This window comes from Felis catus, chromosome B1, assembly GCF_018350175.1.
Source record: "Felis catus isolate Fca126 chromosome B1, F.catus_Fca126_mat1.0, whole genome shotgun sequence".
Lineage (NCBI taxonomy): Eukaryota > Metazoa > Chordata > Mammalia > Carnivora > Felidae > Felis > Felis catus.
Genome location: NC_058371.1, coordinates 154,366,216 through 154,392,602, shown reverse-complemented (window position 1 = coordinate 154,392,602; position 26,387 = coordinate 154,366,216). Strand labels below are relative to the sequence as shown.

At 34.8% G+C, this 26,387-nt stretch overlaps 2 long non-coding RNA genes across 6 annotated transcripts in view; both read left to right on the top strand.

Annotated features, from left to right (window-relative positions):
* LOC109499145 overlaps positions 1 to 26,387 on the top strand; it is a 319,375-nt gene that overhangs the window by 28,259 nt on the left and 264,729 nt on the right. For 4 of the 5 annotated variants that reach the window (XR_006597054.1, XR_006597052.1, XR_006597051.1 and 1 more), the window contains exons 2-3: positions 11,119 to 11,191; positions 12,361 to 12,414. This is a non-coding gene — a long non-coding RNA (uncharacterized LOC109499145). Of the gene's footprint in view, positions 1 to 5,988; positions 6,107 to 11,118; positions 11,192 to 12,360; positions 12,415 to 26,387 lie in introns of all 5 variants that reach the window. The other variant, XR_006597053.1, reaches the window with a different exon arrangement.
* LOC123385055 lies at positions 17,742 to 22,501 on the top strand. The gene is made up of 2 exons (XR_006597055.1): positions 17,742 to 18,184; positions 21,492 to 22,501. It is a non-coding gene; the product is annotated as an uncharacterized LOC123385055 (long non-coding RNA).

The following is a 26,387-nucleotide window of genomic DNA, read 5'->3' as shown; positions in this document are numbered from 1 at the left end:
ATGCCTGTTCTGCCTATCCTCTGATTGGACATCATTACAATGAAGTTTCTTCTGGGCTTCATGGAAACTCTCTTGTTATGTTCAATAATACCCAGACTTCAGAAGCCAAGGTGGCCATGTAGCAAAATCTCCTTTAAGTTTTATGCTTAAGGGCAATGGGTTGATCATTAAGGTTGTATTCCTTCACACTAAATTAAATTGGGAAAAAATGTTATTCAGAAACTGTAAACTAGGAAAAGGTTGAGAAGAAAAAAAATCATTCCCTTTTCATTGTATATAGTTCAAATCTTCCTTTGTCACATTTAAACTATATCTGTGTACATCAGCCTGTTTAAATTTTAACCCTTCAGAGCTGTTGAAGAGCAATGAGAGTTGCTAAGTGGCTTAGATTTAAATTCACAAGTCAAATTCAGGTTTGAACCCTTCGTATTGAAGGTGAATTAATAGCTTAACCTTTGATCTTCACTTATAAGGAAGGTTGAATGAAAGAGGGTTGAAGCAGAAGAGCAGAAATTGTCATCAAAATGTCAGTAAGCATTATGTTTATACAACATACACATAGGCCTATATGTTCTTAAAACTCACCATGGATCAAAATATGAAGTTGGGTGTTAGGAAGAAAGAAATAAAAAGGAATACTGCATTTTAAAAACAGCTATATATTGGGACGCCTGGGTGGCTCAGCTGGTTAACTGCCCAACACTTGGTTTCAGCTCAGATCATGATCTCATGGTTCATGAGTTCGAGCCCCACATTTGGTCGCATATTGGGCTTTATGCTGATGGTGCAGATCCTGCTTGGGCTTCTCTCTTTCTCTCTCTCTCTCTCTCTCTCTCTCTCTCTCTCTCTCTCTCTCTCTCTCTCTCTGCCCTTCCCCTGCTTATGTGCTCTCTCTTTCTCTCTCAAAAGTAAATACATAATTTAAAAAATATAAAAACAGATGTATATATTTTTTTATTCCCTGGCAACTCCAGTGGTCACCAATGGAAAGAACAATAGATATACTCTCAGAACCTGCAAAGCCACTGTACTTTAAGGTGGTCAGACACTGAATTCTTTAAAAGAATGTGAAAATTGTAGATGTTTTGTTTTACATAGTTTTTATTTGTTTGTTTAAATTCCTCCTATTCATATAAATGAATACAACAGAAACTAACCCAGCTGGTGTAGTGGTTGAGTATCAAACATGTCACTTTTGTGCCAACCATAAATTGCTTGTCCTATTTCACAGCACTGTATTTCTCTTCATATTTTATAATTTCTACCATTGTTAAATGCTCCGGTTTACCAGATATAATGGTATATTTTATGCTTGAAGCAATTAAAGAGAAATGCAATATAATGTCAGAGAAAAATAATAGTGTTTTTATTATTTGTTGTCTGTAAAATGCCTGTATATTCTTTTCAAACTTCCCAAAATGTATTGTTTCAAAATTAAAAGCAAAACAGTAAGGAGAGTCAAATTCCAGAATGATGAATCAATTGTGAGAAAATGAAAATTCAGCAGTCTTTGAGCAGTCTATAGGGTAAAAAATATTTTAAAATATCTTTTCAACGTTTTGTAATATTAACATCCAATATATGAAATTTATGGAGTTAAAAACCAATGTACTGAAAGAGGTAATAGGAAAACCATTTTTGATAGGAACATATGAAAACTTTCATGAGTAAAGACCATCATAATTTAGCTGGAGTCACATGGAATTAAGCCAAAACTGAGTGAGTTTTTTGCCAGTCACTGCTTACATGGCTATGCGTTGGTTATAATCCTCTCTTAGACTTAATTTCCACATCTCTTAAGTGAGGGAGCTTAAAAACAAAGAAACTTCAATTTTAGATGATAATTATGACTGCGTTGATAAATATAATGCAATAGAAAGGTTGCTGATCCAATTAGATCACACATATATTGTAATGAGGCAGTATAGCATAAGTACTTGACACGTAAACTAAATGACTTCTGTTCTTATTATTGTTATATTATCCTCGTGGCAGAAATATGTTGAGTACCAGTGCCTGATACTTGAGTCCTGATAATTTGAGGACCATAACGTTGATGATTTACAACAATTTTTCTGTGTAACTTTTTTGGCTGCTTTTAAAAAGTCAATTTATCTACACTATGTCTATGTGATTTTATTTATAATCTATGCTAATGCTTTTATATTGATATTTGAACTAAAGTTTTCCCTTAATTTCCTAACTTACAGCCTACTTCATATGTGACATATCAACTTGCACATCTATCAGGTACATGATCAAAATTGATCAGATGCATCGATTGCCTTCCCCCCAAAGCACATGCGCGTGCATGCACACACACACACACACACACACACACACACACACACAATGATAACAAAAATATTAACCAACCAAATGTTCAATTTACTATGGATGCATAACAACCCCAAAACTCGATGGATTAAAGCACAATGACATTTATTTTGCTCACAAGTCTGCCATTTGGGCTGGGTTTGGTAGTGATATGTTGTGTGTGCTGCACTTTGTGTCAGCTGGGATCACTCCAAAGGCTGGGATCTGGAATCATCTGAAGTCCCGTTCACTCTATCGCAGGTGGTTGATGCTGGCTTTTAGCTGAGACCTTAACTAAGGCTATTGATTTGTGCACTCCCACAGTCCTTTCCATGTAACCTTAGCTTCCTTACAACCTGATGGCTCAGTGACCTTTCCATTGCATTCTATTTATCAATGTAGTCATAATGATCCAACCAGGTACAAAAGAGGGAAAAAGTATCTACCTCTAGCTGGGGAGTTGCAAGTCTCTAGAAGTGCATGTGGGATCAAAAATGTTGCTATGGCCAGTTTTAGACAATACAATCTGCCACACCAACCAAGAAAACAAAATCCAATTCCTTATAATCTCTAATAAATGTCACTATCATTTTCCTGTTTGCTCAGATCAAAATCTAGGAATCAGCCTTAATTTTTTCTTTGTGTTAATTCCTCACATTAGTAAATCCAGCTGGTATTATCACTGATATTACATATCTTGAATCCTTTCCCAGAATATTGTAATCTTAGTGTTATTATACAGAAGTATTATAAGGGTATATGAAACATACTAGTGGTGAGAGTTGTGTAGAATGGAAAACCATAACAAAATTATCAAGCACCTTTGGTTTAAAGATCAGCAGAGTTGCATTCAGTTTTTGCCTTGAAATGATAGTAAAAATGAAAACATTAGATGTGATTTTTTAAACACCCAGAATGTCATGTTTTATTGTGATTTCTCAAAATGTCTATTATTTTCTTCTGTAAGTGTAAAGGTCTTAAACATCTTTTTCTGCTCTAACCACATATATATATATATATATATATATATATATATATATATATAAATATATATATATATATACACACATATATATATATGCTGCCTAATGTGTGTTTATATATATATTAGACAGCAAACTTTATATTTTATTTTCTATATATATATATGTAGTTACAAATATTTTTATGTAATGCACTTTATACACATTTTATTTTTTGTTTAATTTTCTCAGTATAGGAGGGTTCCAGGATATCATGAATGTTATGTTTTTGCAGTTGTAAAGGAAGAGAATCCCTAAAATTTGGAGAATGGTTCCAGAAATACGAAGAGTGTAGTATCTACAATCAGTTAAAGCTACTTTCTTGTTTGGCATCGTAATTTGGTAGTAAATATAAACTTGGACATGTTTGTTGAACTAAAAATAAACTTTCAACAAAGTCTCTTAAAAATAAATGTAACCCATTAGTTTAAGTAGTTGGGAGATGACATAAGATATTGAATAATTTGAGTTAGAGATTAGAGCTGAAAGGAAATGTGAATTACTGTACTATTTCAGAAATAGTCAAAAACACACTCCACTTATGAACTAGGGAAAGGCAATCTATTCTAAGAAGATGAAGATAAATGAATGATCTCACTGAGCAGTTTTACTTTGCAGATAGGCATGTATGAACTATTATATAGTTGTAATGGTAGCTAGTTCTAGAAAATAAAGGGTAAATACATACCAGCCAGGAATCATGTCACATCACTACCATTCCTAGAATTGAGTATGCCTTACAACTTTCAATTTTAATTAACGCAATTTATGTAAAAATATTTTGAAACACTTCTAATGTACATGAAATAAAAACCTAGAACTAAGAACTAAATAATAATACTATACTGAAAAATACATGGCCACCATATATATATATATATATATATATATATATATATATATATATATATATATTGGTAGACAAGCTCAGACCACTTCCTTATTAGACAGCAAACTTTATATTTTGTTTTAAAACTGCCAGGTATTTTTTAAGCATTTTATTTTATTTTATTTTAGATTATATTTTTAATCTCTACACCCAATGTGGGGGCCTGAACTCACAACCCCAAGATCAAGTCATATGCTCTACCAACTGAGCCAGCCAGTTGTCCCCTAAGCATTTCAAATATATTATCTTGGTAATACAGTAACCTACAAATTCTAACTACATTGTGGATTGGGTCCTAGAGCTCTACTTTTTTCTCTATTAAATGTTTCCAGCATATAATTGAATAAGGCAGACGGCCATCTTGAAAAGACACAGACTGTTTATACATTATTTACTTTTGCTTTTGTGCTGCTTCATGTTCATATGAAATACATTTATTTTTATGTCAACTGAGAAAAAGTTATAAGACTTTAGATAAATCAAAAACATTTCTCAATATCCTCTGTATTTTATCTGCTTTCCATGCTTGATTTTCCTTATGCTGAATACTACATTTACACAATAAAAATGATCTCTTCAAATATAATCTCTAATCTGTAATCTATAATACATAATATATAACATATTTATAAATACATATTTATCCACACAGTCCTTCGGCAAGAATTTTAAATTGTCACATTTACTTTTCTTTAGCCATTTCTATATTTTATGTAATGTAACTCACATAAGAAGCTTGAAAACAGTGTCTAATTTATATTTTATAAAGGCATATTTTTCTTTTATTTTTTCCTTTGCTAGTGGCAGTCTTCATAGTGACAGTTTTTATTTTTCTTTCAAACTGTGAAATAGCGTGTATTGTGTATGCCCGGGGCATGCATGTTTGCCTCTAAGCAATGTGTGGACTGCGCTGGCTTCATCAAAAACTGGACAGATGTGCTAAATTTACTAGTATGATTTTACTATTTCAATTCATAATCTTCTAATGATTTTTTAGCTACTTTATGAATTTGTGTATTATTTTCATTTAATAGAGGGCAGTTTACATTTAAGTTATTGACATGGTAATCAAGTTTTGGGGAAGTGTTCTTACTTCAATAAATTTGTGATATATTACAAAAATTTTGAGTTAAAAAATGAGATGTGTTTCATCCAATGATTTTCTTAAAAAAACTTTTTTAAATTAAGTGTATTTTTGAGAGAGAGAGAGAGAGAGAGAGAGAGAGAGAGATGGAATGTGAGCAGGGGAGGGGCAGAGAGAGAGAGGGAGACACAGAATCTGAAGCAGGCTCCAGGCTCTGAACTGTCAGCACAGAGCCTGATGAAGGGCTTGAGATCACGAACCACGAGGTCATGACCTGAGGTGAAGTCAGACGCTTAACCAACTGAGCCACCCAAGTGCCCCTATCTAGTGTTTTCCAATTTTTTTTCTAATGACCTCAACCTTAAAACATTACTTTTCAAATGTGTTTGCATTTACCAATAATCTTAGCAAAACTTTACATTTCATAGAAACTTTGTTTTAAGTGACAAAAAATTCTTCCAAGAGGTAACTTTCTTAATTTGTTAGAAAAAAATGGTAATCCACAGTACAACGTTCAAATTATATAATGACCTGTGTGAGAAAACTTTCACTAATGCAGTCATTCAACATCTCTACCGTAGATTTTGCAGTCATTATATTATCTATTGCTTAGTGACAAACTACCACAGTCTTAACTTTTCAAACACATTGATTATTTCACTGTTTCTGTGTATCAGGAATCTAGTCACGGTTTGGCTGGGTCCTGACTTTCAGGATCTCTCACAAGGCTGAAATCAAGATGTTCTGGAGGGCTAGATGTCTCCTCTAAAGGATTGAGCTAAGGTCCACTTCTAAGTGAGTTTTGACCAAATTCAATTTCTTGAGGTTTGTTGGGTTTCAGTTCCCTGCTGGCTTTTGCCTAGAGAATTCCTCTGTTGCTTGCTTCATCCAAGTGTGCAAATTGAGAATGCAACAGAGAATACCAGCAAGATGGACGTTATAATCTTATGTAACTGTTGGGTTTTTAATAGCATCTTTATTGATTTCATCCTAAATGCACACATGAAGTGTTCCAAATAGGAGACAGATTTTTTAAATTAATTATTTCACAGTAAATGATAGTACATCATCCATGTATCCTAGTTCTTATCCCCTAGCACTACAAAGAGGGAGCAACTCAATTGTTTCAAGGGAAGAAGAGCTTACATTTCCTCTCTCCCCATACTGAGGGATGAGGGGGAAATGTTGTTCTATGTTGACAAAGGTCAGAGAAGCACTTGCCCCTCCTTTATTTTTTTTTCCCTCCTGAAAGGATTTCTTCCTCACTCCAGACCTTTGTTAGATAAATAAAATCTTCCCTTGAAGACAGATGACCCTGCATTTGTTCTACAAACTAGAGAAGTCTCTGTTACTGAGCCTCATTCCTCCTTGAAATGTAAATCTTTAGGAAGATACCCTTTGCAGTCTTTTAGGCACCTTGTAGGTGGATTAAGCCTTGTAGGCTTAATCCAAAGGCTGTAGACATACACACCATTTAATCTTCTAAAGAGGTAAAAAAAGTTTCATTACACTTTTGAATTTGAGCAATTAATTAGACAAAATGACTATATATCGAATTGTTCTAGGAGGTTAGGGCTTTTCCTTGAGCATTGAAAAATCCAGGAACATTTAATTTTCCCCCATTAACCTAATCGTGGCAGTATCTCATCACTTTTGTCATAGTCTTCTAGTTAGAAATAAGTCACAGGTCCCACCCACACTCAATTACACAGGGCATGGACACTGGAAAGTAGAAGGTGGCAATATATTTGGAGGCCCTCTTAAAGCCTACCACCACAGCTACCATTGATGACATCAGATATTTTGAAAATCAATATTGCTAAAAATAATCATATCAGCTTATATTTGTAACAAACTTTAAAAATCTAGTTTCATATTAACATTGTGTGAAACAAATTTTGGCCCAATCTGTATATAAAAAAAAAATCTTAGATTGCTGAGAATTCATTAAACCAACAATGAATCCACATGAAAATATTCTATATTTGGGCTACCTCAAATTTAGTTTTAACTGGTTTGCTTTAAAAAGGCTTATTGTCGGGGCGCCTGGGTGGCGCAGTCGGTTAAGCGTCCGACTTCAGCCAGGTCACGATCTCACGGTCCGTGAGTTCGAGCCCCGCATCATGCTCTGGGCTGATGGCTCGGAGCCTGGAGCCTGTTTCCGATTCTGTGTCTCCCTCTCTGTCTGCCTCTCGCTCATTCATGCTCTGTCTCTCTCTGTCCCAAAAATAAATAAACGTTGGAAAAAAAAAGGCTTATTGTCATCTTTCTAAAGTCAATAGAAAGTTTTAAATAATTACTGGTAAGCCATAGCTTACCTAATCATAAAGCTTATGAGATGTTTATTCTCCTCATAACAATGTGAATAAGATAAGGATTTTTAAATACAGTTTGCCTTCAAGAAAACTAAATTTAAGGAGGTTTTTCTAATTTACTCAAGGTTATCCAGATACCAAGGTAGAGCCAAGTCCATTAACCTGGGTTTCCAAGTCATATGATCAAGGTTACTTCACATGTATATAATAGCTTTATCTTTTTTTTTGTTTAGTTTTGTTTTACCTTAAAAAGATCAATAAGGAATGGGCACTGAAAAGTATTTTCTGAGATACATTTTTTCACACTGGTATTCTTTCCTCCTATCTTCTTTCCTATCTCAATAAAATAGTCTTTCTAAATCTATGAAAATTAACCTCTGTGGAAACTGTGTTAGTTCTTGCCCTTAATATTGATAGGCTTATTTGTTAGTCTCTTTTTCTTAAAACTTCCAAGTGCATGCTAGAAAATGAGAATTTTATTGAGGACTCCCTAAAATACTAAGGTGAAAAATAATGCATAGCCATGATAACATGTTTTACCAGACCAGGTATGTGCTTTTCCATAAAGTATGTCCCTTGGTTATCGAGAATCTACCTAAGAACTCTTCAAAATGTAGATGCAAATCTGGGTGACAGTGGTGAGAACAGATAAGTAGAGCACAGAGGCAGATCTTATTTAAAAGTGAAGCACACTTTATTGAAATGCTTCAGTACATAGAATGTCATCAGGTTTCACCACTAGCATTCTGGTGGTCAATGAATGAAAATCAGAGGGGAGTATTCCTGCCTAGTCAACTAGTAAATTCCAGGTCATCAACTGGCCATGAAATTTTGCTGAAATGTGGAAGAATGTGTGTGTTTTTTTTTGTTTTGGTCCAGTAGACAAATAGATAACTGCTCCCTGTGGTAGGCCAACCTTGAAAGCAGCATTCTAAGAATTGTTTTTCATGGTGTGTTGTTATTTTTCATGTTTGTAGAACAGCAGAAGAATAATTTCTGGGTAACATTATTATTAATATTTATTGAATTCAGAGCATGTTGCTTTACTATTTTTGTTCAATATCCTGGACTGATAAAGGGCTGTCCTTTTGGTGTCTTAAGTTCCTTGTCTCTAAAATACTTCTTCAAAATGTCTAAAAACTTTTTAGTTCAAATTTTTATTGGCTTTCCATTCTGTTTACTTTTTGAAAGCAGTATTTGGTAAGTTCACATTATCTTCATTTTCTTCCCCTCTGTGATTACTGAAATACTGAAAATGGTGTTTTTCAAGGACAGTTATATGGCAATGTAAAATGAAAAACAGGCTGACTTTTTAAATATATTAGGCATAAAAGTTTAGAAAAAGTAAACCAGGTAGAGTCTAATTTCAATTGATTTATTAAGTAAGGTATTAAATACCTTGGCATCTTTTATATACGCAAAGGTGCATAATTCATTTTTGCCTATAACTCAGAGATGTTATGTTGCTCCCTCTCTTCATAGAAAACTACAGCGAGTTTTATTGGCTCCAACTTCATCTGTCCTATGCTCTTGCTGAAGTTAAGGAATTCCTCCACATTGTCAAATACATGGCCATTTCTCATTCTTAGTCTTACTTCTTAGCAATGTTTGATTTACTTGTGTTAAAAATAGTCTTTAATTAAATTTAATAATATCGTAGTCTTTGGCTCTGTCTTTCCTATCTTCATTATGTTTTCTTCTATTTCTTCTTTGCTTGTGATTCCTCTATAATACAACCTAAGGTCTTTCTATTGAGCTTTTATCCCCTTCATGCTATATGCAATTATATAGCTCACATAGTCTAGCTCATGTGATCTCATGCCATTAGAAACCATTTATATGCTGACCTTTCCCAAAAATGTATCACTAGTCCTAGTTTCACTTTTGAGTTTTGGGATACAAAACCAACACTATATATCTGCATTTATATCTACATTGATGTCTCAGGCATTCAGTCCTAACATGACCAAAGTATATTCTGTCTTAACCTGGGGTAGGGGAGGAAAAATATTTTCTATACCTTTCTAAATTCTTTTGGCTAGCCTATTAAGTTGACGTAAGACAGATAAATATGAGAAAAATAAATGTAATTACTCATGCAAGAGGCACAAAGACTGGCAATTGAGCCTCATATGCCATTCTGATCTAAAAAGAAGGGGGTAGGTATGTGAAACTACAGAGGGGAGGAAGATAATTCACAGAAAGATGGAAAGATCAAATGTTCGGTAAACAAATATTTTCCATGCCATGCAGAGACGAGGGGACACAGACAGGAATTTGAACAGGCCCAGCTGAGGTCCCACCAGCTTACCACATGTGGTCCTTACCCTTTGTAGTTATCTCTGGGGAGAGCTCTCTTGCTGGACCAGATACTGTATTTAAATTCTTTCAGGCAGTTAAGAGGGAGGCAACAAGCTCCTCCTGAATCCTTTGGGTTCAGATTGTCTTCAGCTCAATATAATCCATACATCCAACTGGCACATTCTGTGCTGGCCTGCCCTAAGCCCCATCAGCTGCAAACAAACCTACTCCTCTTGCAGTCTTCAATAAATAGCAGTAAATAACTTTCTCAGTAAATTACACCATCCTCCCCAGTTACCCATAGAAGAAAGTAGAACAACTGTCACATATAGTTGAATACCAACCAATCCTGCCAATTTTGTCTCAAAAATATTATCTCAAATTTAACAATCTATTTTCATCTTCACCCCACCATCTTTTCTCAGTCATCTTGCCTTACCTTCTAGAATAATTCTTTTCTACTCTTGCTCCTAATCAGTCTAATATGCTAATAGCCAAAATAATTATAAAATATAAATCATATAATGTCATTTTTCTAATTAAACTTTTTCAGTGGCTTTGTATTCACGATAAAATTAAAAATCTTTGACCTTTCCTACATGATGTCCTTCTAGCTTTATCTTCACTCTTGTTATCACCCACCCACTCTTTCCCATCCAGCCACCTTGGCTTTCAGTCAGGGTCTGGACAATTCTTTTAGGCCTTTATAATTTCATCTCTCTTTGCTGGAAGCATACCTCTTCCTTGCTCGATACCCTCTACCCTGTGCTCCAAATTCTTTTGTCTAGCTCGCTAATTTATACTCATTAATGAAGATTTGGCTTAAAAATCAATTTCTCAAAAACAAAAATGAAAGCAAAAAACAAAAAAACCTTTCCATGATTCTCTAATCTAAATAACTCATTTTCCCTCCTTTTTTAAAATTAATAATCTCAGAGAATCAGTGTCCTTTACTTCATAGACAGTATTAGTTTCTAAGCATGACTATTTCTGTGACTTTTTGCTTTCTCTTCTCACTGGACAATAAATAGTGAGCTTTCTTTCTTTTTTGGCCCACAATTTATCACTAAGGTTTAGTATGGTAAATAGTACATAATAGATGATAGTTTTGATGTAACATTCTAAATTTATTTTTTCTCTAGAACCCCAAATAATGTGTCTGTTTATTTACATAGTGTTTATTCTTTTCAGGATCATCTTTTTTGTACCTCTGGTCTTCCACAATTCAGATCATCTCACTGAAGGTGCTATTTTTGTCTTCAAGGTACTTCAAATCAATTTGGTGGCCCTTTTGTTGTGGAGCTATGCAATGCCTGTGAAATATCACTGTCAAGCTTCATGACTTTATAATGTATTTTTCTATTTTAATTTTCCCTACCTTTATCTGTAATAAATTCAAACATAAATCCTCAAATCTTTTCTAAAATTTCTTCCTAGATTTTTTATAAACTTGATTCCCACGGTTTTCTAATTTAGTAATTATTTCCTATTTCTAAATATTTTTTATTTAATAAGTTTAATAATGGCCACAATAGTAGAATAATAAAAATTCCATGATAGTTTTACATTTCAATGACTTCTTTAATTGTACAGAAAGAGAATGCTTTTCATAAAACTACAGGAGGTCCAAACTCAGCTTTTGTGTATCCTGTGCGGGAGAAAAATAAGTTTCCCTCAATCCTTCTAGGTTCTTGGTTGAGACATCACTTTGTAACAAAAGATTAACAGGAGAAAAACAAACAGAAGATTAATAACATCTATACTTTTTATATACATTGGAGATAACTGGGAAAACAATAGTTTCCTGAAATGGCCTAAACAACTGCCTTAAATAACGTCTTCCGCTAAAGACAAAACATGTTTGGGGGAAGGAAAAGGCTGATTACAGTGGGTTACTGGGGAAAGGCACAGCAAATAAGGGTAAGGTTGTTAGCAGATATAAGTCTTCGCCTTCTCCATTGATAAAGAGTTTTGAGCGATTTAGAGTCATCTTTCTCATCTTGGTGCAGAGGACACCCTTACAAATGGTGATTTCCCTGATACATATGAATATCTCTTATAAAAGGATAACCTCTACTTGTTTTCAGAGCTTCTCCCATGTTTGCTACTTCTCAAAAATAATCAGCCTAAAAAATCCTTATCCCAAAAAGGCATATTTTGGGTAGCAAATTCTGCCCCCTAGTCTTTTTGTCAGGAAAGGAGAGCAAAAGTTATTAAACGATGTTAACTTCACTTTGCCTGAGTGGAGGCTTATTGCAAATGAGAATTTCTATAAGAAGTTGATTATCAGAGATAAACACGAGGCTTGATTTTCTTTCCTTCAGTAAGGGAAAAAAAAACTTATTTGGGAGAAGAAAAGAGCATTTAATTAGCCTCATTAAATGCTAGATAGGCATCAGGTCTTTTTCTTGATACAATATGATTTCCTTTCAGGAAGGCATCAGGAGCACTGATTACTAAGCCATCATGTATTATGGGCAGAGAACTGTAAGTGAATCACTTGCTTTATATCACATAGCACAATTTATTTGGTCAGTTTGTATTTGGTGACTTTGCCAATAGTTACTTAAAAGTAGCTAATTCACAACCATAGAAGGCAGACTTCTTAAACTTTTTCTCCTTTTCACAGACAGTTTTGTGTAATGTGGTGTCACTAGTAGGATCAATTTGGAGAGACTAAGTAGGAAGAAAGAAAAAGAATACCATTACTTTGGGGGAGGCAGAGACAGAAATAATTAGGCTTGAGTATAATTACACATTTTTGTTATCAGTATCTGTACACATTTCCTCTTTTACTTATTATTTGCACAGTGTTGTTTTTTTTTTAAGAAAACCAATCATATTCTTTAAACAGGCACTGTAAGGGAGCCAAACAGACATGAATCTTGTGGTGACAGGATTTTGTTAGTGATGCCACTTACTTCCTTTTTCACTTGACTTAAAAACTCATAATAAATTTCACCTCATTGTCCACACAGAGGGTTCACAGCTTACGATGTTTCCACTTATGATTTTTTGGTTTTATAATGGTATGAAAGCAATCCACACTAAATAGGCACTATGCTATGAATTTGAAATTTTGGTCTTTTCCTGGACTAGCAATATGTGGTACAATACTCTCTTATGATGCTGTGCAGGGGCAGCAAGCTGCAACTCCCAGCCAGCCACATGATCATGGGGGTGAACAACCAATATACTTAACAACCATTCTTGTAACTGAACCAAATGAAAGTTTGTCCCCCTGATGCATCGCAAGCCAGTAAAAACTGGCAACGAAGTTTTGCAATGAAGAAAGACAGGCTGTGTTTTGGTGTGTGGCACCACCCATGGGGATGGGGAACTAATGCTCTAAAGTCCTAAATTCCCTGATGGCTTGCAAGTGAATTTTTCTGTGGACAGAATTGGGGGCAGGTATGTCCCGAGAAGGTAGATGCTATTGAATGGAGGCCCAGGAGGTCATGTTAGCAGAGGTCTCCTGAGAAGGTGAGCACTGTTGATTGGAGACCCAGGAGGTCATGCCAGCAGGTGCTGGTGCTGTTTTGTCTGGTTCCCTGGAATTCTTTCCCATCTTAAGAGACTTGGAATCTGAAAGTCCATTGACTTTCCATTATTCTTTATGTTAGATATTTCAAAAGGTACATGTGGTGATTATATGCACTTTAGGGTAGTGCTGGTTCAGTACTTGCAAGCTAGTGAAGGGTTGCATTCCTGTAGGTTCCTTGGTTGGTCCAGCAATGCCCGGGGGCAATATAACGTATAGTATTCATTCTCTCATCTGAACTGACAAGATTGATGTTAGCTTCATTATTTGTCCATACAACAATTCTGTTTATCACTTTCAGTACAGTATTTAATATGTTCATGAGATATTCAACATATGATAAATAGGCTTTGTATTAGATGATTTTGCCCAACTATTCACTAATAATGTAAGTGTTTTGAGCATTTTTTAAAGTTTGTTTATTTGAGAGACAGAGAGAGCATGAGGAGGGGAGGGGCAGAGAGAGAAAGGGAGAGAGAGATTCCCAACCAGGCTCTATATGCTGACAGCATGGAGCTCGATCCCACGAACCATGAGATCATGACCTAGGCCAAAATCAAGAGTAGACCCTTAACCAACTGAGCCACCCAGGCACCCCCTGAGCACATTTAAGTTAGGCTAAGCTGAGCTATCACATTTGGTAGTTTAGTTGTATTAAAAGCATTTTCAACTTAATATAGTTTCAAATTATGATTTGAATTTGGGATTTATAGAATGTAACCCTGTGGTAAATCAAAAATCTCTATACTGAATATTTGTAATGCTCATAGAAACATTATCTACAATAGCCAAATTAGGGAAACAGGCCAAGTGTCCATTGACCGATGAATGGATAAAGAAGATGTGTGTGTGTGTGTGTGTGTGTGTGTGTGTGTGTGTGTGTGTACTCAGCCATAAAAAAAAGAATGAAGTTTTGCCATTTGCAATGATGTGGATTGAACTAGAGTATTATGCTAAGCAAAATTCAGTCATTTAAAATCTATTTATTTTGAGAGAGAGAGAGTGCAAGTGGGGGAGAGGCAGAGAGAGAAGGAGAGAGAGAATCTCAAGCAGACGCCAGTCTGTTAGCAAAGAGCCTGATGTGGGGCTCAAACCCATGAAACTGTGAGTTCACGACTTGAGCCAAAATCAAGAGTCAGATGCTTAACGGACTAAGCCACCCAATCACCCCAATCAACTTACAATTTTTCATAAATGAAGGAAAATAAATGTTATTCTGGCTTAGTCAAGACTTTCCATGTTTTTGCTGAATACCTTTCAGTTATGACCAGTCATTCTAAATTGATGTGGTCAGTTGCTTCCTGTAGGCAATTATCTAACTCTTGATGCACTTCCACGTGGTTCTTTCTAGTAGGGCTTCTTGTGTCTACCCTGTCCAATATGCCATGTAAAGCTGCGTGCCTGATTCAGTTTGGGGAGTGTCAATTTTGCCAAATATGTTAATCTGTGGGAGTGTCGCTGCCATTCTAAGGACTAAGGACAGGCTACCCAAAGATAGGCCACTTAGGCATAGTGACGATTTTGAGTTAAAAAACATAAAAATACAGCATATTCAGAAAAAGCTCTTTTACTCCCCCTCAACTCCCTAAAAAAGGATTTAGATAGAGGAACTGCTCTAGGAAGAGAGCTTCCATCATAGATAACTACATTATCCTATAAAGCAGACATGGTACACAGGGAGGAACCAACAAGGCCTATTTGATCAAAGTCCTCTACATCTCATTGTTTCTGAGTGGCCCAGCAAACATTTATTTGATAAACACTTATTTTTTTTATCTTCCTGAGTATTGTATTCTTTCCCTTCTAAGTCCCAAACCACCCTCCCTCCTTAGTTTAGGATGGCATATATACCTCATTTTGCCCGTCTTTGTAGTTTTCATGTCTGTATGGATACCCCATATGTACACCATTAAATTTTATTTCCTTCTCTTAATCTCAAGCCAGTTTGTTTCTTAGTCCAGGTAGAAGGACTTTGAAAGGGACATGGAGTTCTTACTCTGTGACAGAATTAAATAGTTTAGATTTTTGATCCTATATTCTTAGTTATCTTTGTTTTTCTATGCCCATCTCTTCTTTCTGGTCATAGTAAAAGTCTTCTTTTTGGAACCAAGGGTAAAACACCTGAAATACCCTTGAATATGAAGCATTAACTTGCTACTTGTATTTTAGGCTGAATATGAATCACTCATACTACTGAATCATTATTATTTTGTTTATATCTTCCTACTAAAGAAGATTTGTTTATATCTTCCTTCCTAAAGCCCAAGCATTAACTATTCTGTCATTTTTTTATCCAGTAAAATGGAGGCAACAGATACATATCTTGTCTAAGTTTTCTTTTAATTTATAAAAATCTTTGCTGCACAAACATGATAAAGCCTTTAGCAATTTTTAATTAGTAGGAAAGAAATAACATCTTAGTTCTAGTTTAATGTATTTTGGTTATATTTTCTATGAAATGACATGTTTTTGTGAGATGCATATCCATGTATGTGTATGATATATAGTTAATTAAACCCTATAGAGAATTGAGCACTTTAATGTCATAGAACAATCAAATAATTTTACTATATTAAAAGTAAAGTCACAGTGGTTGCAAATATCATTTACATTAAGTATTTCTAAAGAAATAGATTATTAGAAGTTAATTCTAATAGAGAACTGTTGTCTTACCAGAGTAACTTTTTTTATATCCCATGCCAAAAAAAGTCAGTGTAGTGGTTTATCCTCAAACAGCAAAAAATCTTAAAATGGAGAAATAGACCAAAGTCCACTTTTATCCAATTTTAGTAAGCCAAGGAGCATGTGAATTGTGGTGAAAATTCAATGAATAATTGATATATTACATATCCTACTTTTGAAAAAGGAAATTATCTTAGGAGGAAGTAGAGTTTCAATATTAATTAGTGTGAGCACAGGTTATTATTTTTTAATGTTTACGTCTTTGTTAACCCTAATTTTATTAGGAAATGCATGCTCAATATTGGCATTACAGGTTCATCATGTGGGACTTAGGACACTTGGGAACATATGATACATGAATGAATCTACAAATGAATATAATTCATCTCTTAAGATTATAGCTACGTTTTATAATATAAAATAAACTTGTTTGCTATACCAAGTATATAACTTATCATAATTTTAATAATATACTTTGCATTACCTTTGAATTCCTATAATATACCTGATTATTGAATTATAATATTAAAACATAAAAAGTGTAATGCAAGGCATTGAGATACATGCCACAGTTTGGGGAGAAAATAATTAAGAAGAGTACATTTCGACATAGTTTTATAAAGTAAATACATTTTACCAATGCTGGCAAAGGGAAAAAAGAGTCAAATAGAACAAAAGTATGTGGATGCAATAGTTAATTTTATGTGTCAACCTGATTGGAACACAGGATGTCCAGATTATACATTATTTCTGGGTGTGTCTGTGAGGCTATTTCTGGATGAGATTAGCATTCAAATCAGTAGATTGAGTAAAATAGGTTGCCCTCCCCAATGTGGGTGGGCATCATCCAATCCATTGAGGGCATGAATAGAACAACAACAACAACAATAACAAAAAGCAGAGGAAATGAGAATTTGCTCTCATTTTTGCTTGACCATTGGATTGGAACATCAGTCTTTTCCTGTCCTTGACTGGGACTTTTATCATCAGCTTTCTTGCATCTCAGTTCTTCAGTCCTGGACTAGAATTTTCACATTTGGTTCTCCTGGTTCTCAGGCCTTCTGACTTGGACTAGAACTATACCACCAGCTTCCCTGCATCTCCAGCTTGCCAATAACAGATTGTGGGACTTAGCTCCACAATTGTGGGAACCAATTTGTTATAATAAATCTCTTAAGGTAGATGGATGGATAGATAGAGAGAAAAAGGTATATATGTCATTGGTTCTATTTCTCTGGTGAATCTCTGACTAATAGAGTGGGTAAAATTAAGTATAACTATTAGTATTCATGCATATGGTACTTACACATAAAGAGCCATTTACTTGAAGAACTTTATAGAAAATATAAATAGTATTTTCACACAATGTCATTAATGCAGTGAAATAATATGTGATGCAATTGTTTGTGGCTTCTCTGAAGATTTTTGTCAGGAAAGAAGGCAGGCAGGAAGGCAGAGGGAGAGAGAGATAAAGAGAGAGAGAGAGAAGGAAGGAAGGAGGGAAAGAAAGAAAGAAAGAAAGAAAGAAAGAAAGAAAGAAAGAAAGAAAGAAAGAAAGAAAGAAAGAAAGAAAGAAAGAAAGAAAGAAAAAGAGTAGAAATAGAGAAGGAAGGAAAAGATACCCATAAACTGTAATTCCGTTTGGAAAAAAATATATAGTTCTTATGTTCTTACAGAAGGAATTGTTTTTTTCAAGTATCTAAATACCTAAAATATATAACAAAGAACTCATGATAAAATAAATCACAAAAATGAAAACTATTATATGTCACATTAGTAAGAAAAGAACTCTGTATGGTTCAAGGCAAACCATGATGATGTGAAGCACAGTGTTGCCTTTAAAAGGATCATGATGTCATAGTGGCCACATTAAGAAAATGGACAGAGTTGTACATCATAATGGTTCATGGTGATTTAGGAATTGAACATTACCTTTTTAGAATTTGGCAGGCAACTGTTTTAGAATGCTGAATTGGGAAATGCAAATGTATTTTACATATCTCCTTCCTTTATATAACAGAAGGAAAAAATAAGGTAATGTTAATAATACGTTAAAGGTAAATCAAGAAACGGAAAGATAAAAGTCTCTGTTGTGGATGTCTAATTTCCAGACATATTAATCTGGGGAAAAATTTTTCAGCATAAGAAGAAGTTTCAAATGTAGACCATTGGAAAATTCTATATAATGAAAGTATTTTTAAATAATATATTTTTTTTGCACAAAAATATAACTTTAACTGTAAAAAACTGAGGCCACTGTTACTTGCTTAAATGACAGAAAGTTAGAACAACATCATTATATGAACATTTTCTAGCAGCATTATTTTTCCCGTGGTTAGGAGTGAAGTACACAATATCAATAAAGTGATTTAAAATTGATTTTAGGTAGTATTTTCCTTGAGTCATATATTATCATATTTGTAGTATCAGCCAAGACAGTTAAGTTAAAATCACAGTTTGATATGTTCCCTCTTTAGGCCTAATGCATTTTTTAAATGTTCAATTTATTAGAAGCAACTTATAATGAATATTTTGATCATATTGTTGCAAGATCTGATAATCTTCCTTCAGCTGTGCATCAATGAAACCTATTTAAAAAATCAACCTTATAATATTGAACTTGCTTTGATCCTTTCCCTGATTTCAGTAATAGTCTACACCCTAGGAGAGTATTCCAGACACTGCTTTAAACTGTGCGTGCACTATCTACAACTAAGAGAGAACTAGTCTGTGTAGACTTTAATAAAAGATGATTACTTTCATATTGAAAATGACTTTACTGACAATTTATAGGATGGTAATTCTTCTCTGTGTCCTTACTAGTGGTGAATGTATTAACCATTGTATAGAAATCAGTTAATAAATCACTGAGACTGAAATCTGCAGGAAATCCTGTACCGCTCTCTTTCATAAACAGGCTTTACAAAATGCTATGGGGACGAATGCAAAGCAGTTTGAAATACCAGGTTCTGCCATACCCATAGAAGGAGACAGCTACCTCTGTACTTGACAGCCCTTGCTGGTTTCCCATGCCAAGGGAATTGTTAAGTCTGTAAAAGTTCTTAGTAAAATCTTTGGATTTTACAAAAGCTAGCCTAATAATCCAAATATTATCCTTTTATGGAAGCACAAGTCTGAGAAGCAAGATAAAGGCACATTCCAAATTATTTGTTTCCAAGCTTCTTGCAGAAGAAATAATATCCTTATCCCTTCACTGGAAAGTTAAAAGCCATTCTTAGAGTCCTGTCCTTTTATTTCTCTATGTCCTTTATCATTATGATCATGTTTATATTTTCTCCATTTTATCAGTGATTTGTATATTACGACTGACCCCCAAGCTATTATTGTTTCACTGCTGATAGACGTTATTGTTAACACTGCCAATTGACATTTTTGAAATCCAGGTTACTGGAAGCAAAGGGAAAAAGAGACATAGATATTTTCTGCTAGTTTTTGCTAAGGGCCCACTAAGGACTTTATGAATTAGCAGGTAACACAGCTGCCAGTGCCTGGCACTTTTCACTTGGATCTGGGACCAAGACATGGGCCCCTAATTTCAGAGTGAGGGGATAGTAATGAGGAGTAAGGGCTCAAGGAGGTACTGTTTACTAATGGGCAAAATTGGGCAAAGTTATTGAATTACGGAAAGGATGTGAAAATGGTAACCAAAGAATTGTAGTCATTGCTATGTTTCTCAAAGTTTTTGCAGAAGTATTTCTAATGACATGGATAATAAACCAGGGGCATCTAGTGGACTGTTTGGTGTCCCATTGCCCCCTTTCTAAAATTTCATGAAAATTTCACATCCAACTCTATAAAATATCAGTATTTTATCATAGGAAATGATACTTTGTATTACATACCATGTGAGATTCTTTCATTTCTCTTTTCCTAAATGGCTAAAATAAATATTTATTAAAAATCTAGTTTGAATGAAGAAACATTCCTTGTCTGGGCAATTTCCTTTCATGAAAAAAAAATTTAGATATATAAACATATAGATATAAATGTGAACCAAAATTCTCCAGCTTAATGAGCCATGGCAGAGGAATTCTTCTAGAAAAGTTCTGGGATGATGTTTATAAAGAGAGGGTGCCATCCAATGTTAAAATTTTCAATAAATGAATCCCATTACTAGGAAACTTAGTTAATTGTGTCTTATGTCAGTGAAAGGTTCACTGACTCACTCTTTTTTCACTAGACTGGACACGTTTGGTGAAGAAAGATAACTCATACAGTTTTTTTAACCACTGATACTACAGTTTTTGTTATATGCAATGAAAGGTAAAAAAAAAACTACTTATAATGTTACCAATGATCGATTCTCTTTTTCAGATTTTTAAACTTAATTTCTATTATATGGATATTGTCAAGCACATTATAACAATTCACAATTAGCTTACAGTTGTTGAATGTAAATGCTTAGCCTTGAAAGATATTTCCTAAATAATCTGAATTTGTGGGCAACCTGTCAGGTAAACAATGAATCCTTTTACCTTATTCTCATGTTTACCCTTTACTAGAACATCATTTTTTTCTCTTTGAAGAAAAGCAGCAAATAAATTTTGGCTATTGCATTCTACGTGCCAAGTAAGGATTTATGTCCATCACTTCGAATTCCATTATAAATATGCCTAAAAAAGTATTTAAATTATTATTTTAATTTATCACTTTACTACCCAATAGAAGATATTGAGAAAACAAGAATGAAATAATTTTAATCTGAGGAATCTCATTCAGTTGATGATGTCTTGTTGCTGAGTGTAGGATACAGAATGGGCACAGTGTGAACTCCTACTCTTGCATTTTATCTGTTAGAGTTTTGAGCCCATATAAATATATATCTCTGTTTTTCCCAGTTGAAAATATATAAATATTTGAAAAATTCTTTACAATAAAATCTGTCTTTATAGATTTTTTATATGTGGGGAAACAAAACAACAAAATCACCAAAATGTTACATATTCATTCATACAAGTCCAAGGTAATATTTTGGTTGATTTAAGCCTTTCAACCAACTAATGAAAATAAGGATGTATTTTTTTTCTATCTGGGCTTTCTCTTTTTTGCCCCAAAATAGATCATTGATATTTTCAATGCACTACTTCACAAAATGTCCTGTTATAATAAGAGCTTATTCCTCTGACATGAGTTTAAAACTCATCTTGTAAGAACCTTTAGTTATTTTTATTTGCTCGCCACAGGTGGGAACTTCATTCAGATGTATAATAAATAGACATTTATGTTTCTAAGACTATATTTTGTATTTTGAGCCCTATTTCATTAGAGTGTCAAAATTTGTAATCCAAATTATTTCACATTCTCCCCTTTCCTTTTCTAGGTACTAGAAAGTTTCCATGGGTCTGACGTAGTCCCAAAACATTGAGGGTATGATGGACAACTAGTTCTAACTGCTCTGTTCCCACTGACTTCTATGGAGTCCCTCATTGTCTTGCTGAGTTCTCAGAGGTCATTCTATACTAATTCTTACTACATTATTCCTGTTCTCATCTGGTCCATTGAGTTCAGCAAATCTCTCTTCTTCAATAGCCACGCTGAGACCAAGAGAAATAATTTTGTTGTTGCTCCCACAGTGTCGTGTTTGGGGAACTTTTTGAGTCTAATTAAGCCCCAATCTGCCTGGAAATTCCATGAAATGGTTTTTATTTTTTGCCCCATTTTGTATTGCATGCATATTATTCTGCTGTGGCTGTGCACTCTGGGACTGAAAGAGCTCTGTTACACCTTCTAAAGCTCTATCTGCATAAACACACAATTATGTCATCTTTCCCTGGAGACTCACTGCCTTGCTAATCTGTTAGTGGGAGATAGATGCAATTACACTCTCGTCTCAGTGCCTCAAATATGTACAGAATGAATGGATTATGTAAAAATAACAAAATGTAATACAAAATAAACTAGACAGACTATTTACCTGGTTCTATATTCCTGTTTTCTTTCTTTTCCTCTTTTAATAAGGAGATGTTTTTCCTTCTTCCGGTTGCAGTCTTCTCTTTTCTGGGCTTTGAAATCCATCTTTTACTTTCTGAGGCACTTGTTTCTGCACTTGACCAATTCCCATTTACCGACTCATGCTGGTGACAATGATGATGATGCCATGTGTCAGGGTAAAGTCAATAAATAATAAAGGCAGCTCCTTAGATGGTATCAAGATACAAGAAGATGGCACAGGAAGATGACACCTGCTTTAGATAGCATTAATTCCTTCAGAAGAAGGTGAGGGATTAAATACCTGACTGTGGCATAAAGGAGGAAGGAGGATATCTATGTCACCTCTTGGTGGTGAGGTTTATGGACTGAGAAATAAAAACAAAACAAAACAAAACAAAAAAACTTTTTCTTAAGAATAATTCAGTGGAAGGACTTCCACAAGAGGGAGCCAGGTTTTAATGAATGGACAGCCAGTTATGAGAACATTCAGAGAAAACATGGCAGCTATAGGGGAATTTGCAGATCGCATACTAGATGGTTGAAATGGGCAAAGGACAAAGACAAACAATGTGGTAGGTAAGAGTCTGTAGACAACAGTATGGAAACTGGTATTTACAGGCACAAATAGACACATGGGGTAACACGGCCTCAGATCCGTAAGGACTCAGATCTCAGAGTCCAAAATGAGGGTGAAGCCAAATATCTGTTTTCCTGGGTCTTTGTGCTTTCCTAGTGATTTACAAAAGGGGAGCTCCTTGAAGTTTCCAATGTTTCTAATGGTTAAGAAAGGCGGTCTATTGTAATTGCCTGTTTAACTTTACTAAAATTCCTGATGGTTTTCTCCCTACTAGATTATAAGCTCTATGAGGTCAAGGCCCCTTTGATATTGCTAACAATTGTATTCCTAGGAACTCACATAGCACCTGGCTTTGTATACCTGGAGCTTCTAGTGCAAAAGTTTGCAGGGGCCAGGATGATAATATAAACCATTGAAGCAGACAGGGTTGTGTCTTTTCTGTTACAGAGATTGTTTGCATATTTAATTGTGAAAATAACCTTGTTTCTACAAGTAAATATGTTTTCCCTTTGTCTTAAAATGTGATACTTTATTGGTCTGGCTTTTGCTTTTCAATTTTTATAGAGGCACTGATATAAAGACATACATCTGTACAGATAAAAATGACAGCAGGGCTCTGATAAAAGATAATTGAGAGAGGTAGGGGTTCTTTGGGGAATGGTCAAAACTGTATGAAGATTACATACCCTGTCTAAAGGAGGCAGCCCTTTCTCTGTTCCAGCTGATTGTCTGGCCTGCATAAATGCAAGTCCCAGTTTCTCAAGTCAAGAAGACAGAGATCTAGATTTGTATATGAAATGTACTGATTTTTAAATATTGGTTCAACTTTTAAAAACACAATGCACGGGCGCCTGGGTGGCTCAGTCGGTTGAGCTTCCGACTTCGGCTCAGGTCACGATCTCACCGTCTGTAAGTTCGAGCCCCGTGTCGGGCTCTGTGCTGACAGCTCAGAGCCTGGAGCCTGCTTTGGATTCTGTGTCTCCCTCTCTCTCTAACCCTCCCCCGCTCATGCTCTGTCTCTCTCTGTCTCAAAATAAATAAATAAATTAAATAAATAAAATAAAAACACAATGCAGGAAGAAGTTGCCAGAATGCCATATTTGAACTCATATCCTCGGTGTAGATTTCCATGTATTTAATAGTGTTTGTTTAAAAAAAAAGTGAATGACTGAATGAAGGATATAATTTTCTTTAATTTATGTAAAGCATTTGGTTATTTTTAAAGGAAAGTCATCTTTAAATGAAGGAATTTAATGCTGTAAAACTTTTATAATTTTCTTATTCAGAAGTTTCTTTCCCCCCCCGCCCAAGTTCTTAAGGGTAATATGTTCCCTCATTCTAAAACTCTGTTTACCCAGAGTAATTCGTGTGTGAGATTGCATAATCACTCCTTTTTTGTGAAATTATATTTGTACATACTTATGATTGGTTGTGACCTCTTCTTAAAGATAGCAATAATTTATTCCTCTAACAAAATTGCCTTTGAAGACCTTGTAGAGTTAATAAATTATTCTATATATCAGATTTAATTATTTTTGGTAAAAAAGCAATTTCATAGGGAGACTGCTCTTCTCTCAGGGCTATAATCAATGAATGAGAAACACTGATGGTAGGCTATCATACTTTTGTTAGCCATAGTGGTCTATAAAGAATTTCCATCTGGGCTTTTAAAAATGCCCTTAAAATATCTCCAACTGAAAGTAACAAAATTGAGATTCCTCCCCCAAAAAACTTACAAGAAAACTTAACTCAATACACACATTTGTATATTTTGTATAGAATACAAATGTTTTCAAAAATGTAATGTATGAGGGGTCCTTTATTTATGTCAGAAAGGGAGAGACTGAAAATGCAAAAGGAATCCGACTGTATATCAAAATAAAATTCTAATCTACAAACTTTGTAGCAGCCAGTCCAGAAAGCCAACCCACGATCTCTTTATCAGTCAGCCTCAGATGATCATGACTGATTGATAAGTGACAGTTTTGCTGATTTTGCCCCAACTTCCAACTTAGACCAACTAGGAAACCCAACTATGCTCCACTTCTAGTTAGCCCACCTCCAACTTATTCCTGCCAACAACCTCTAATCAGAGCCTTCCTTTTTCTTCCCACTATGAAGCTCTTTATTCTCTTGCCTGCTTGGGAGTCTCTGCCAGATGCGAGTGATGGTGGCTGACACCCTTGCTTTATACTAAGCTCTGAATAAATAGCCTTTCTAGTTCTCATTTGGGAGGCCTTTATTTCCATAGAAGTTTTATGAATTTTGGTTTCTTGTTTGTTTCGAATGAAAACAAGTAAGCATATAGACAATGAATATTTCTTCTGTGCCAGAAGAACCAGGAAATAAAATATGATAATATTTTGTAAATGATAATACGTTAGTATTCTTTTAGATGCTAAAAGAAGAATCTTGGTCTCTTCCTAGACCAGTAGAGAAGGAGTACTTTCTAGATGAGTAAATCCTTTGACGTAATAGAAATTTTCAGGCTTGCTGAAGGGCTTAGATTTCAGGGAGAGAAAAAAAAAAGTTTCCACTGGCAGTACAGGAAGAATAGGAAGAAAATGTTATTATTTGACAAGAAAAAAAATACTAACAGTTGCTTGTTTAAAATTCACACATGATTATGTCACATTTGACCTTCCATTTGCTGGAGTTTAAGGAGAAACTTACCTACAGGTACAATATTAACTATGCTGGAGTGTGAACTCCAGGAAGACTTATATTTATAATAATAATGATGATAACATTAAAAACAATTAACATAATAGCTGTATTATCTACAGAATGCCTACTATGTATTAGCCTGTGAAGAAGTGCTGGACGAGATGCCCAAAAATATAGAACTTTGGCATAAACATTATTTTGAGTTAAAACTAACTAAAACACAGCAGATACGGGAAAAGCTCTCTGCTTCCCCCCACAACTTCCTAAGTTTACCTTGGAAAGGAGAACCTGGACCAGGAAGAGAGCTATGAACAGACTCCCCTTTGCCTAGGAAACTTTTCTGCATAATAGGGCAACCTTGTTTTTCCAAACATCTCTTATCACCTTGTTGCTAATGAGCTTTCTCCCCTATGTATCCTCAGACGCTGTCCCTCTCCTTAGCTCATATAAGCTTTATGTTGCCTCATTGTCTTGGGAATTTCATATCTGTGTGAATTCCTTGTATATATACCTATTACATTTGATTTTCTCCTGTTAATCTGTCTCTTATCAATTTGATTCTTAATCCATCTAGCAGGACTATAGGGCAGAGGAAGAGCTTCCTCTCTGACACCTGCTTTTAAATTCATCTTTTCATTTGAATCTTGCAAAAGTCCTGTGAGGTAGAATTTACCTTTGTTTTAAAGATGGGCAAATGGAAGCTTAGAATATAATGATTTCCAAACTTCACATAAATAGTGGCAAAACTGATTCCAAACCAAACTCTAAATGGCTTAAAACATACAACATTTGCTTAGCAGTTCTAAGATTTTTCAGGTCCTATTTTTTAAGTTTATCTTTTTATTTTGAGAGAGAGAGAGAGAGAGAGAGAGAGAGAGAGAGAGAGAGAGAGAGAGAGAGAAAATGAGCACTCACATGAATAGGGGAAGGGCAGAGAAAGAGGGAGAGACAGAATCCTAAGCAGACTCTGTGCTGTCAGTGAAGAGCCTGATGCAGGGTCTTGATCCTACAAACCATGAAATCATGACCCCAGCTGAAATC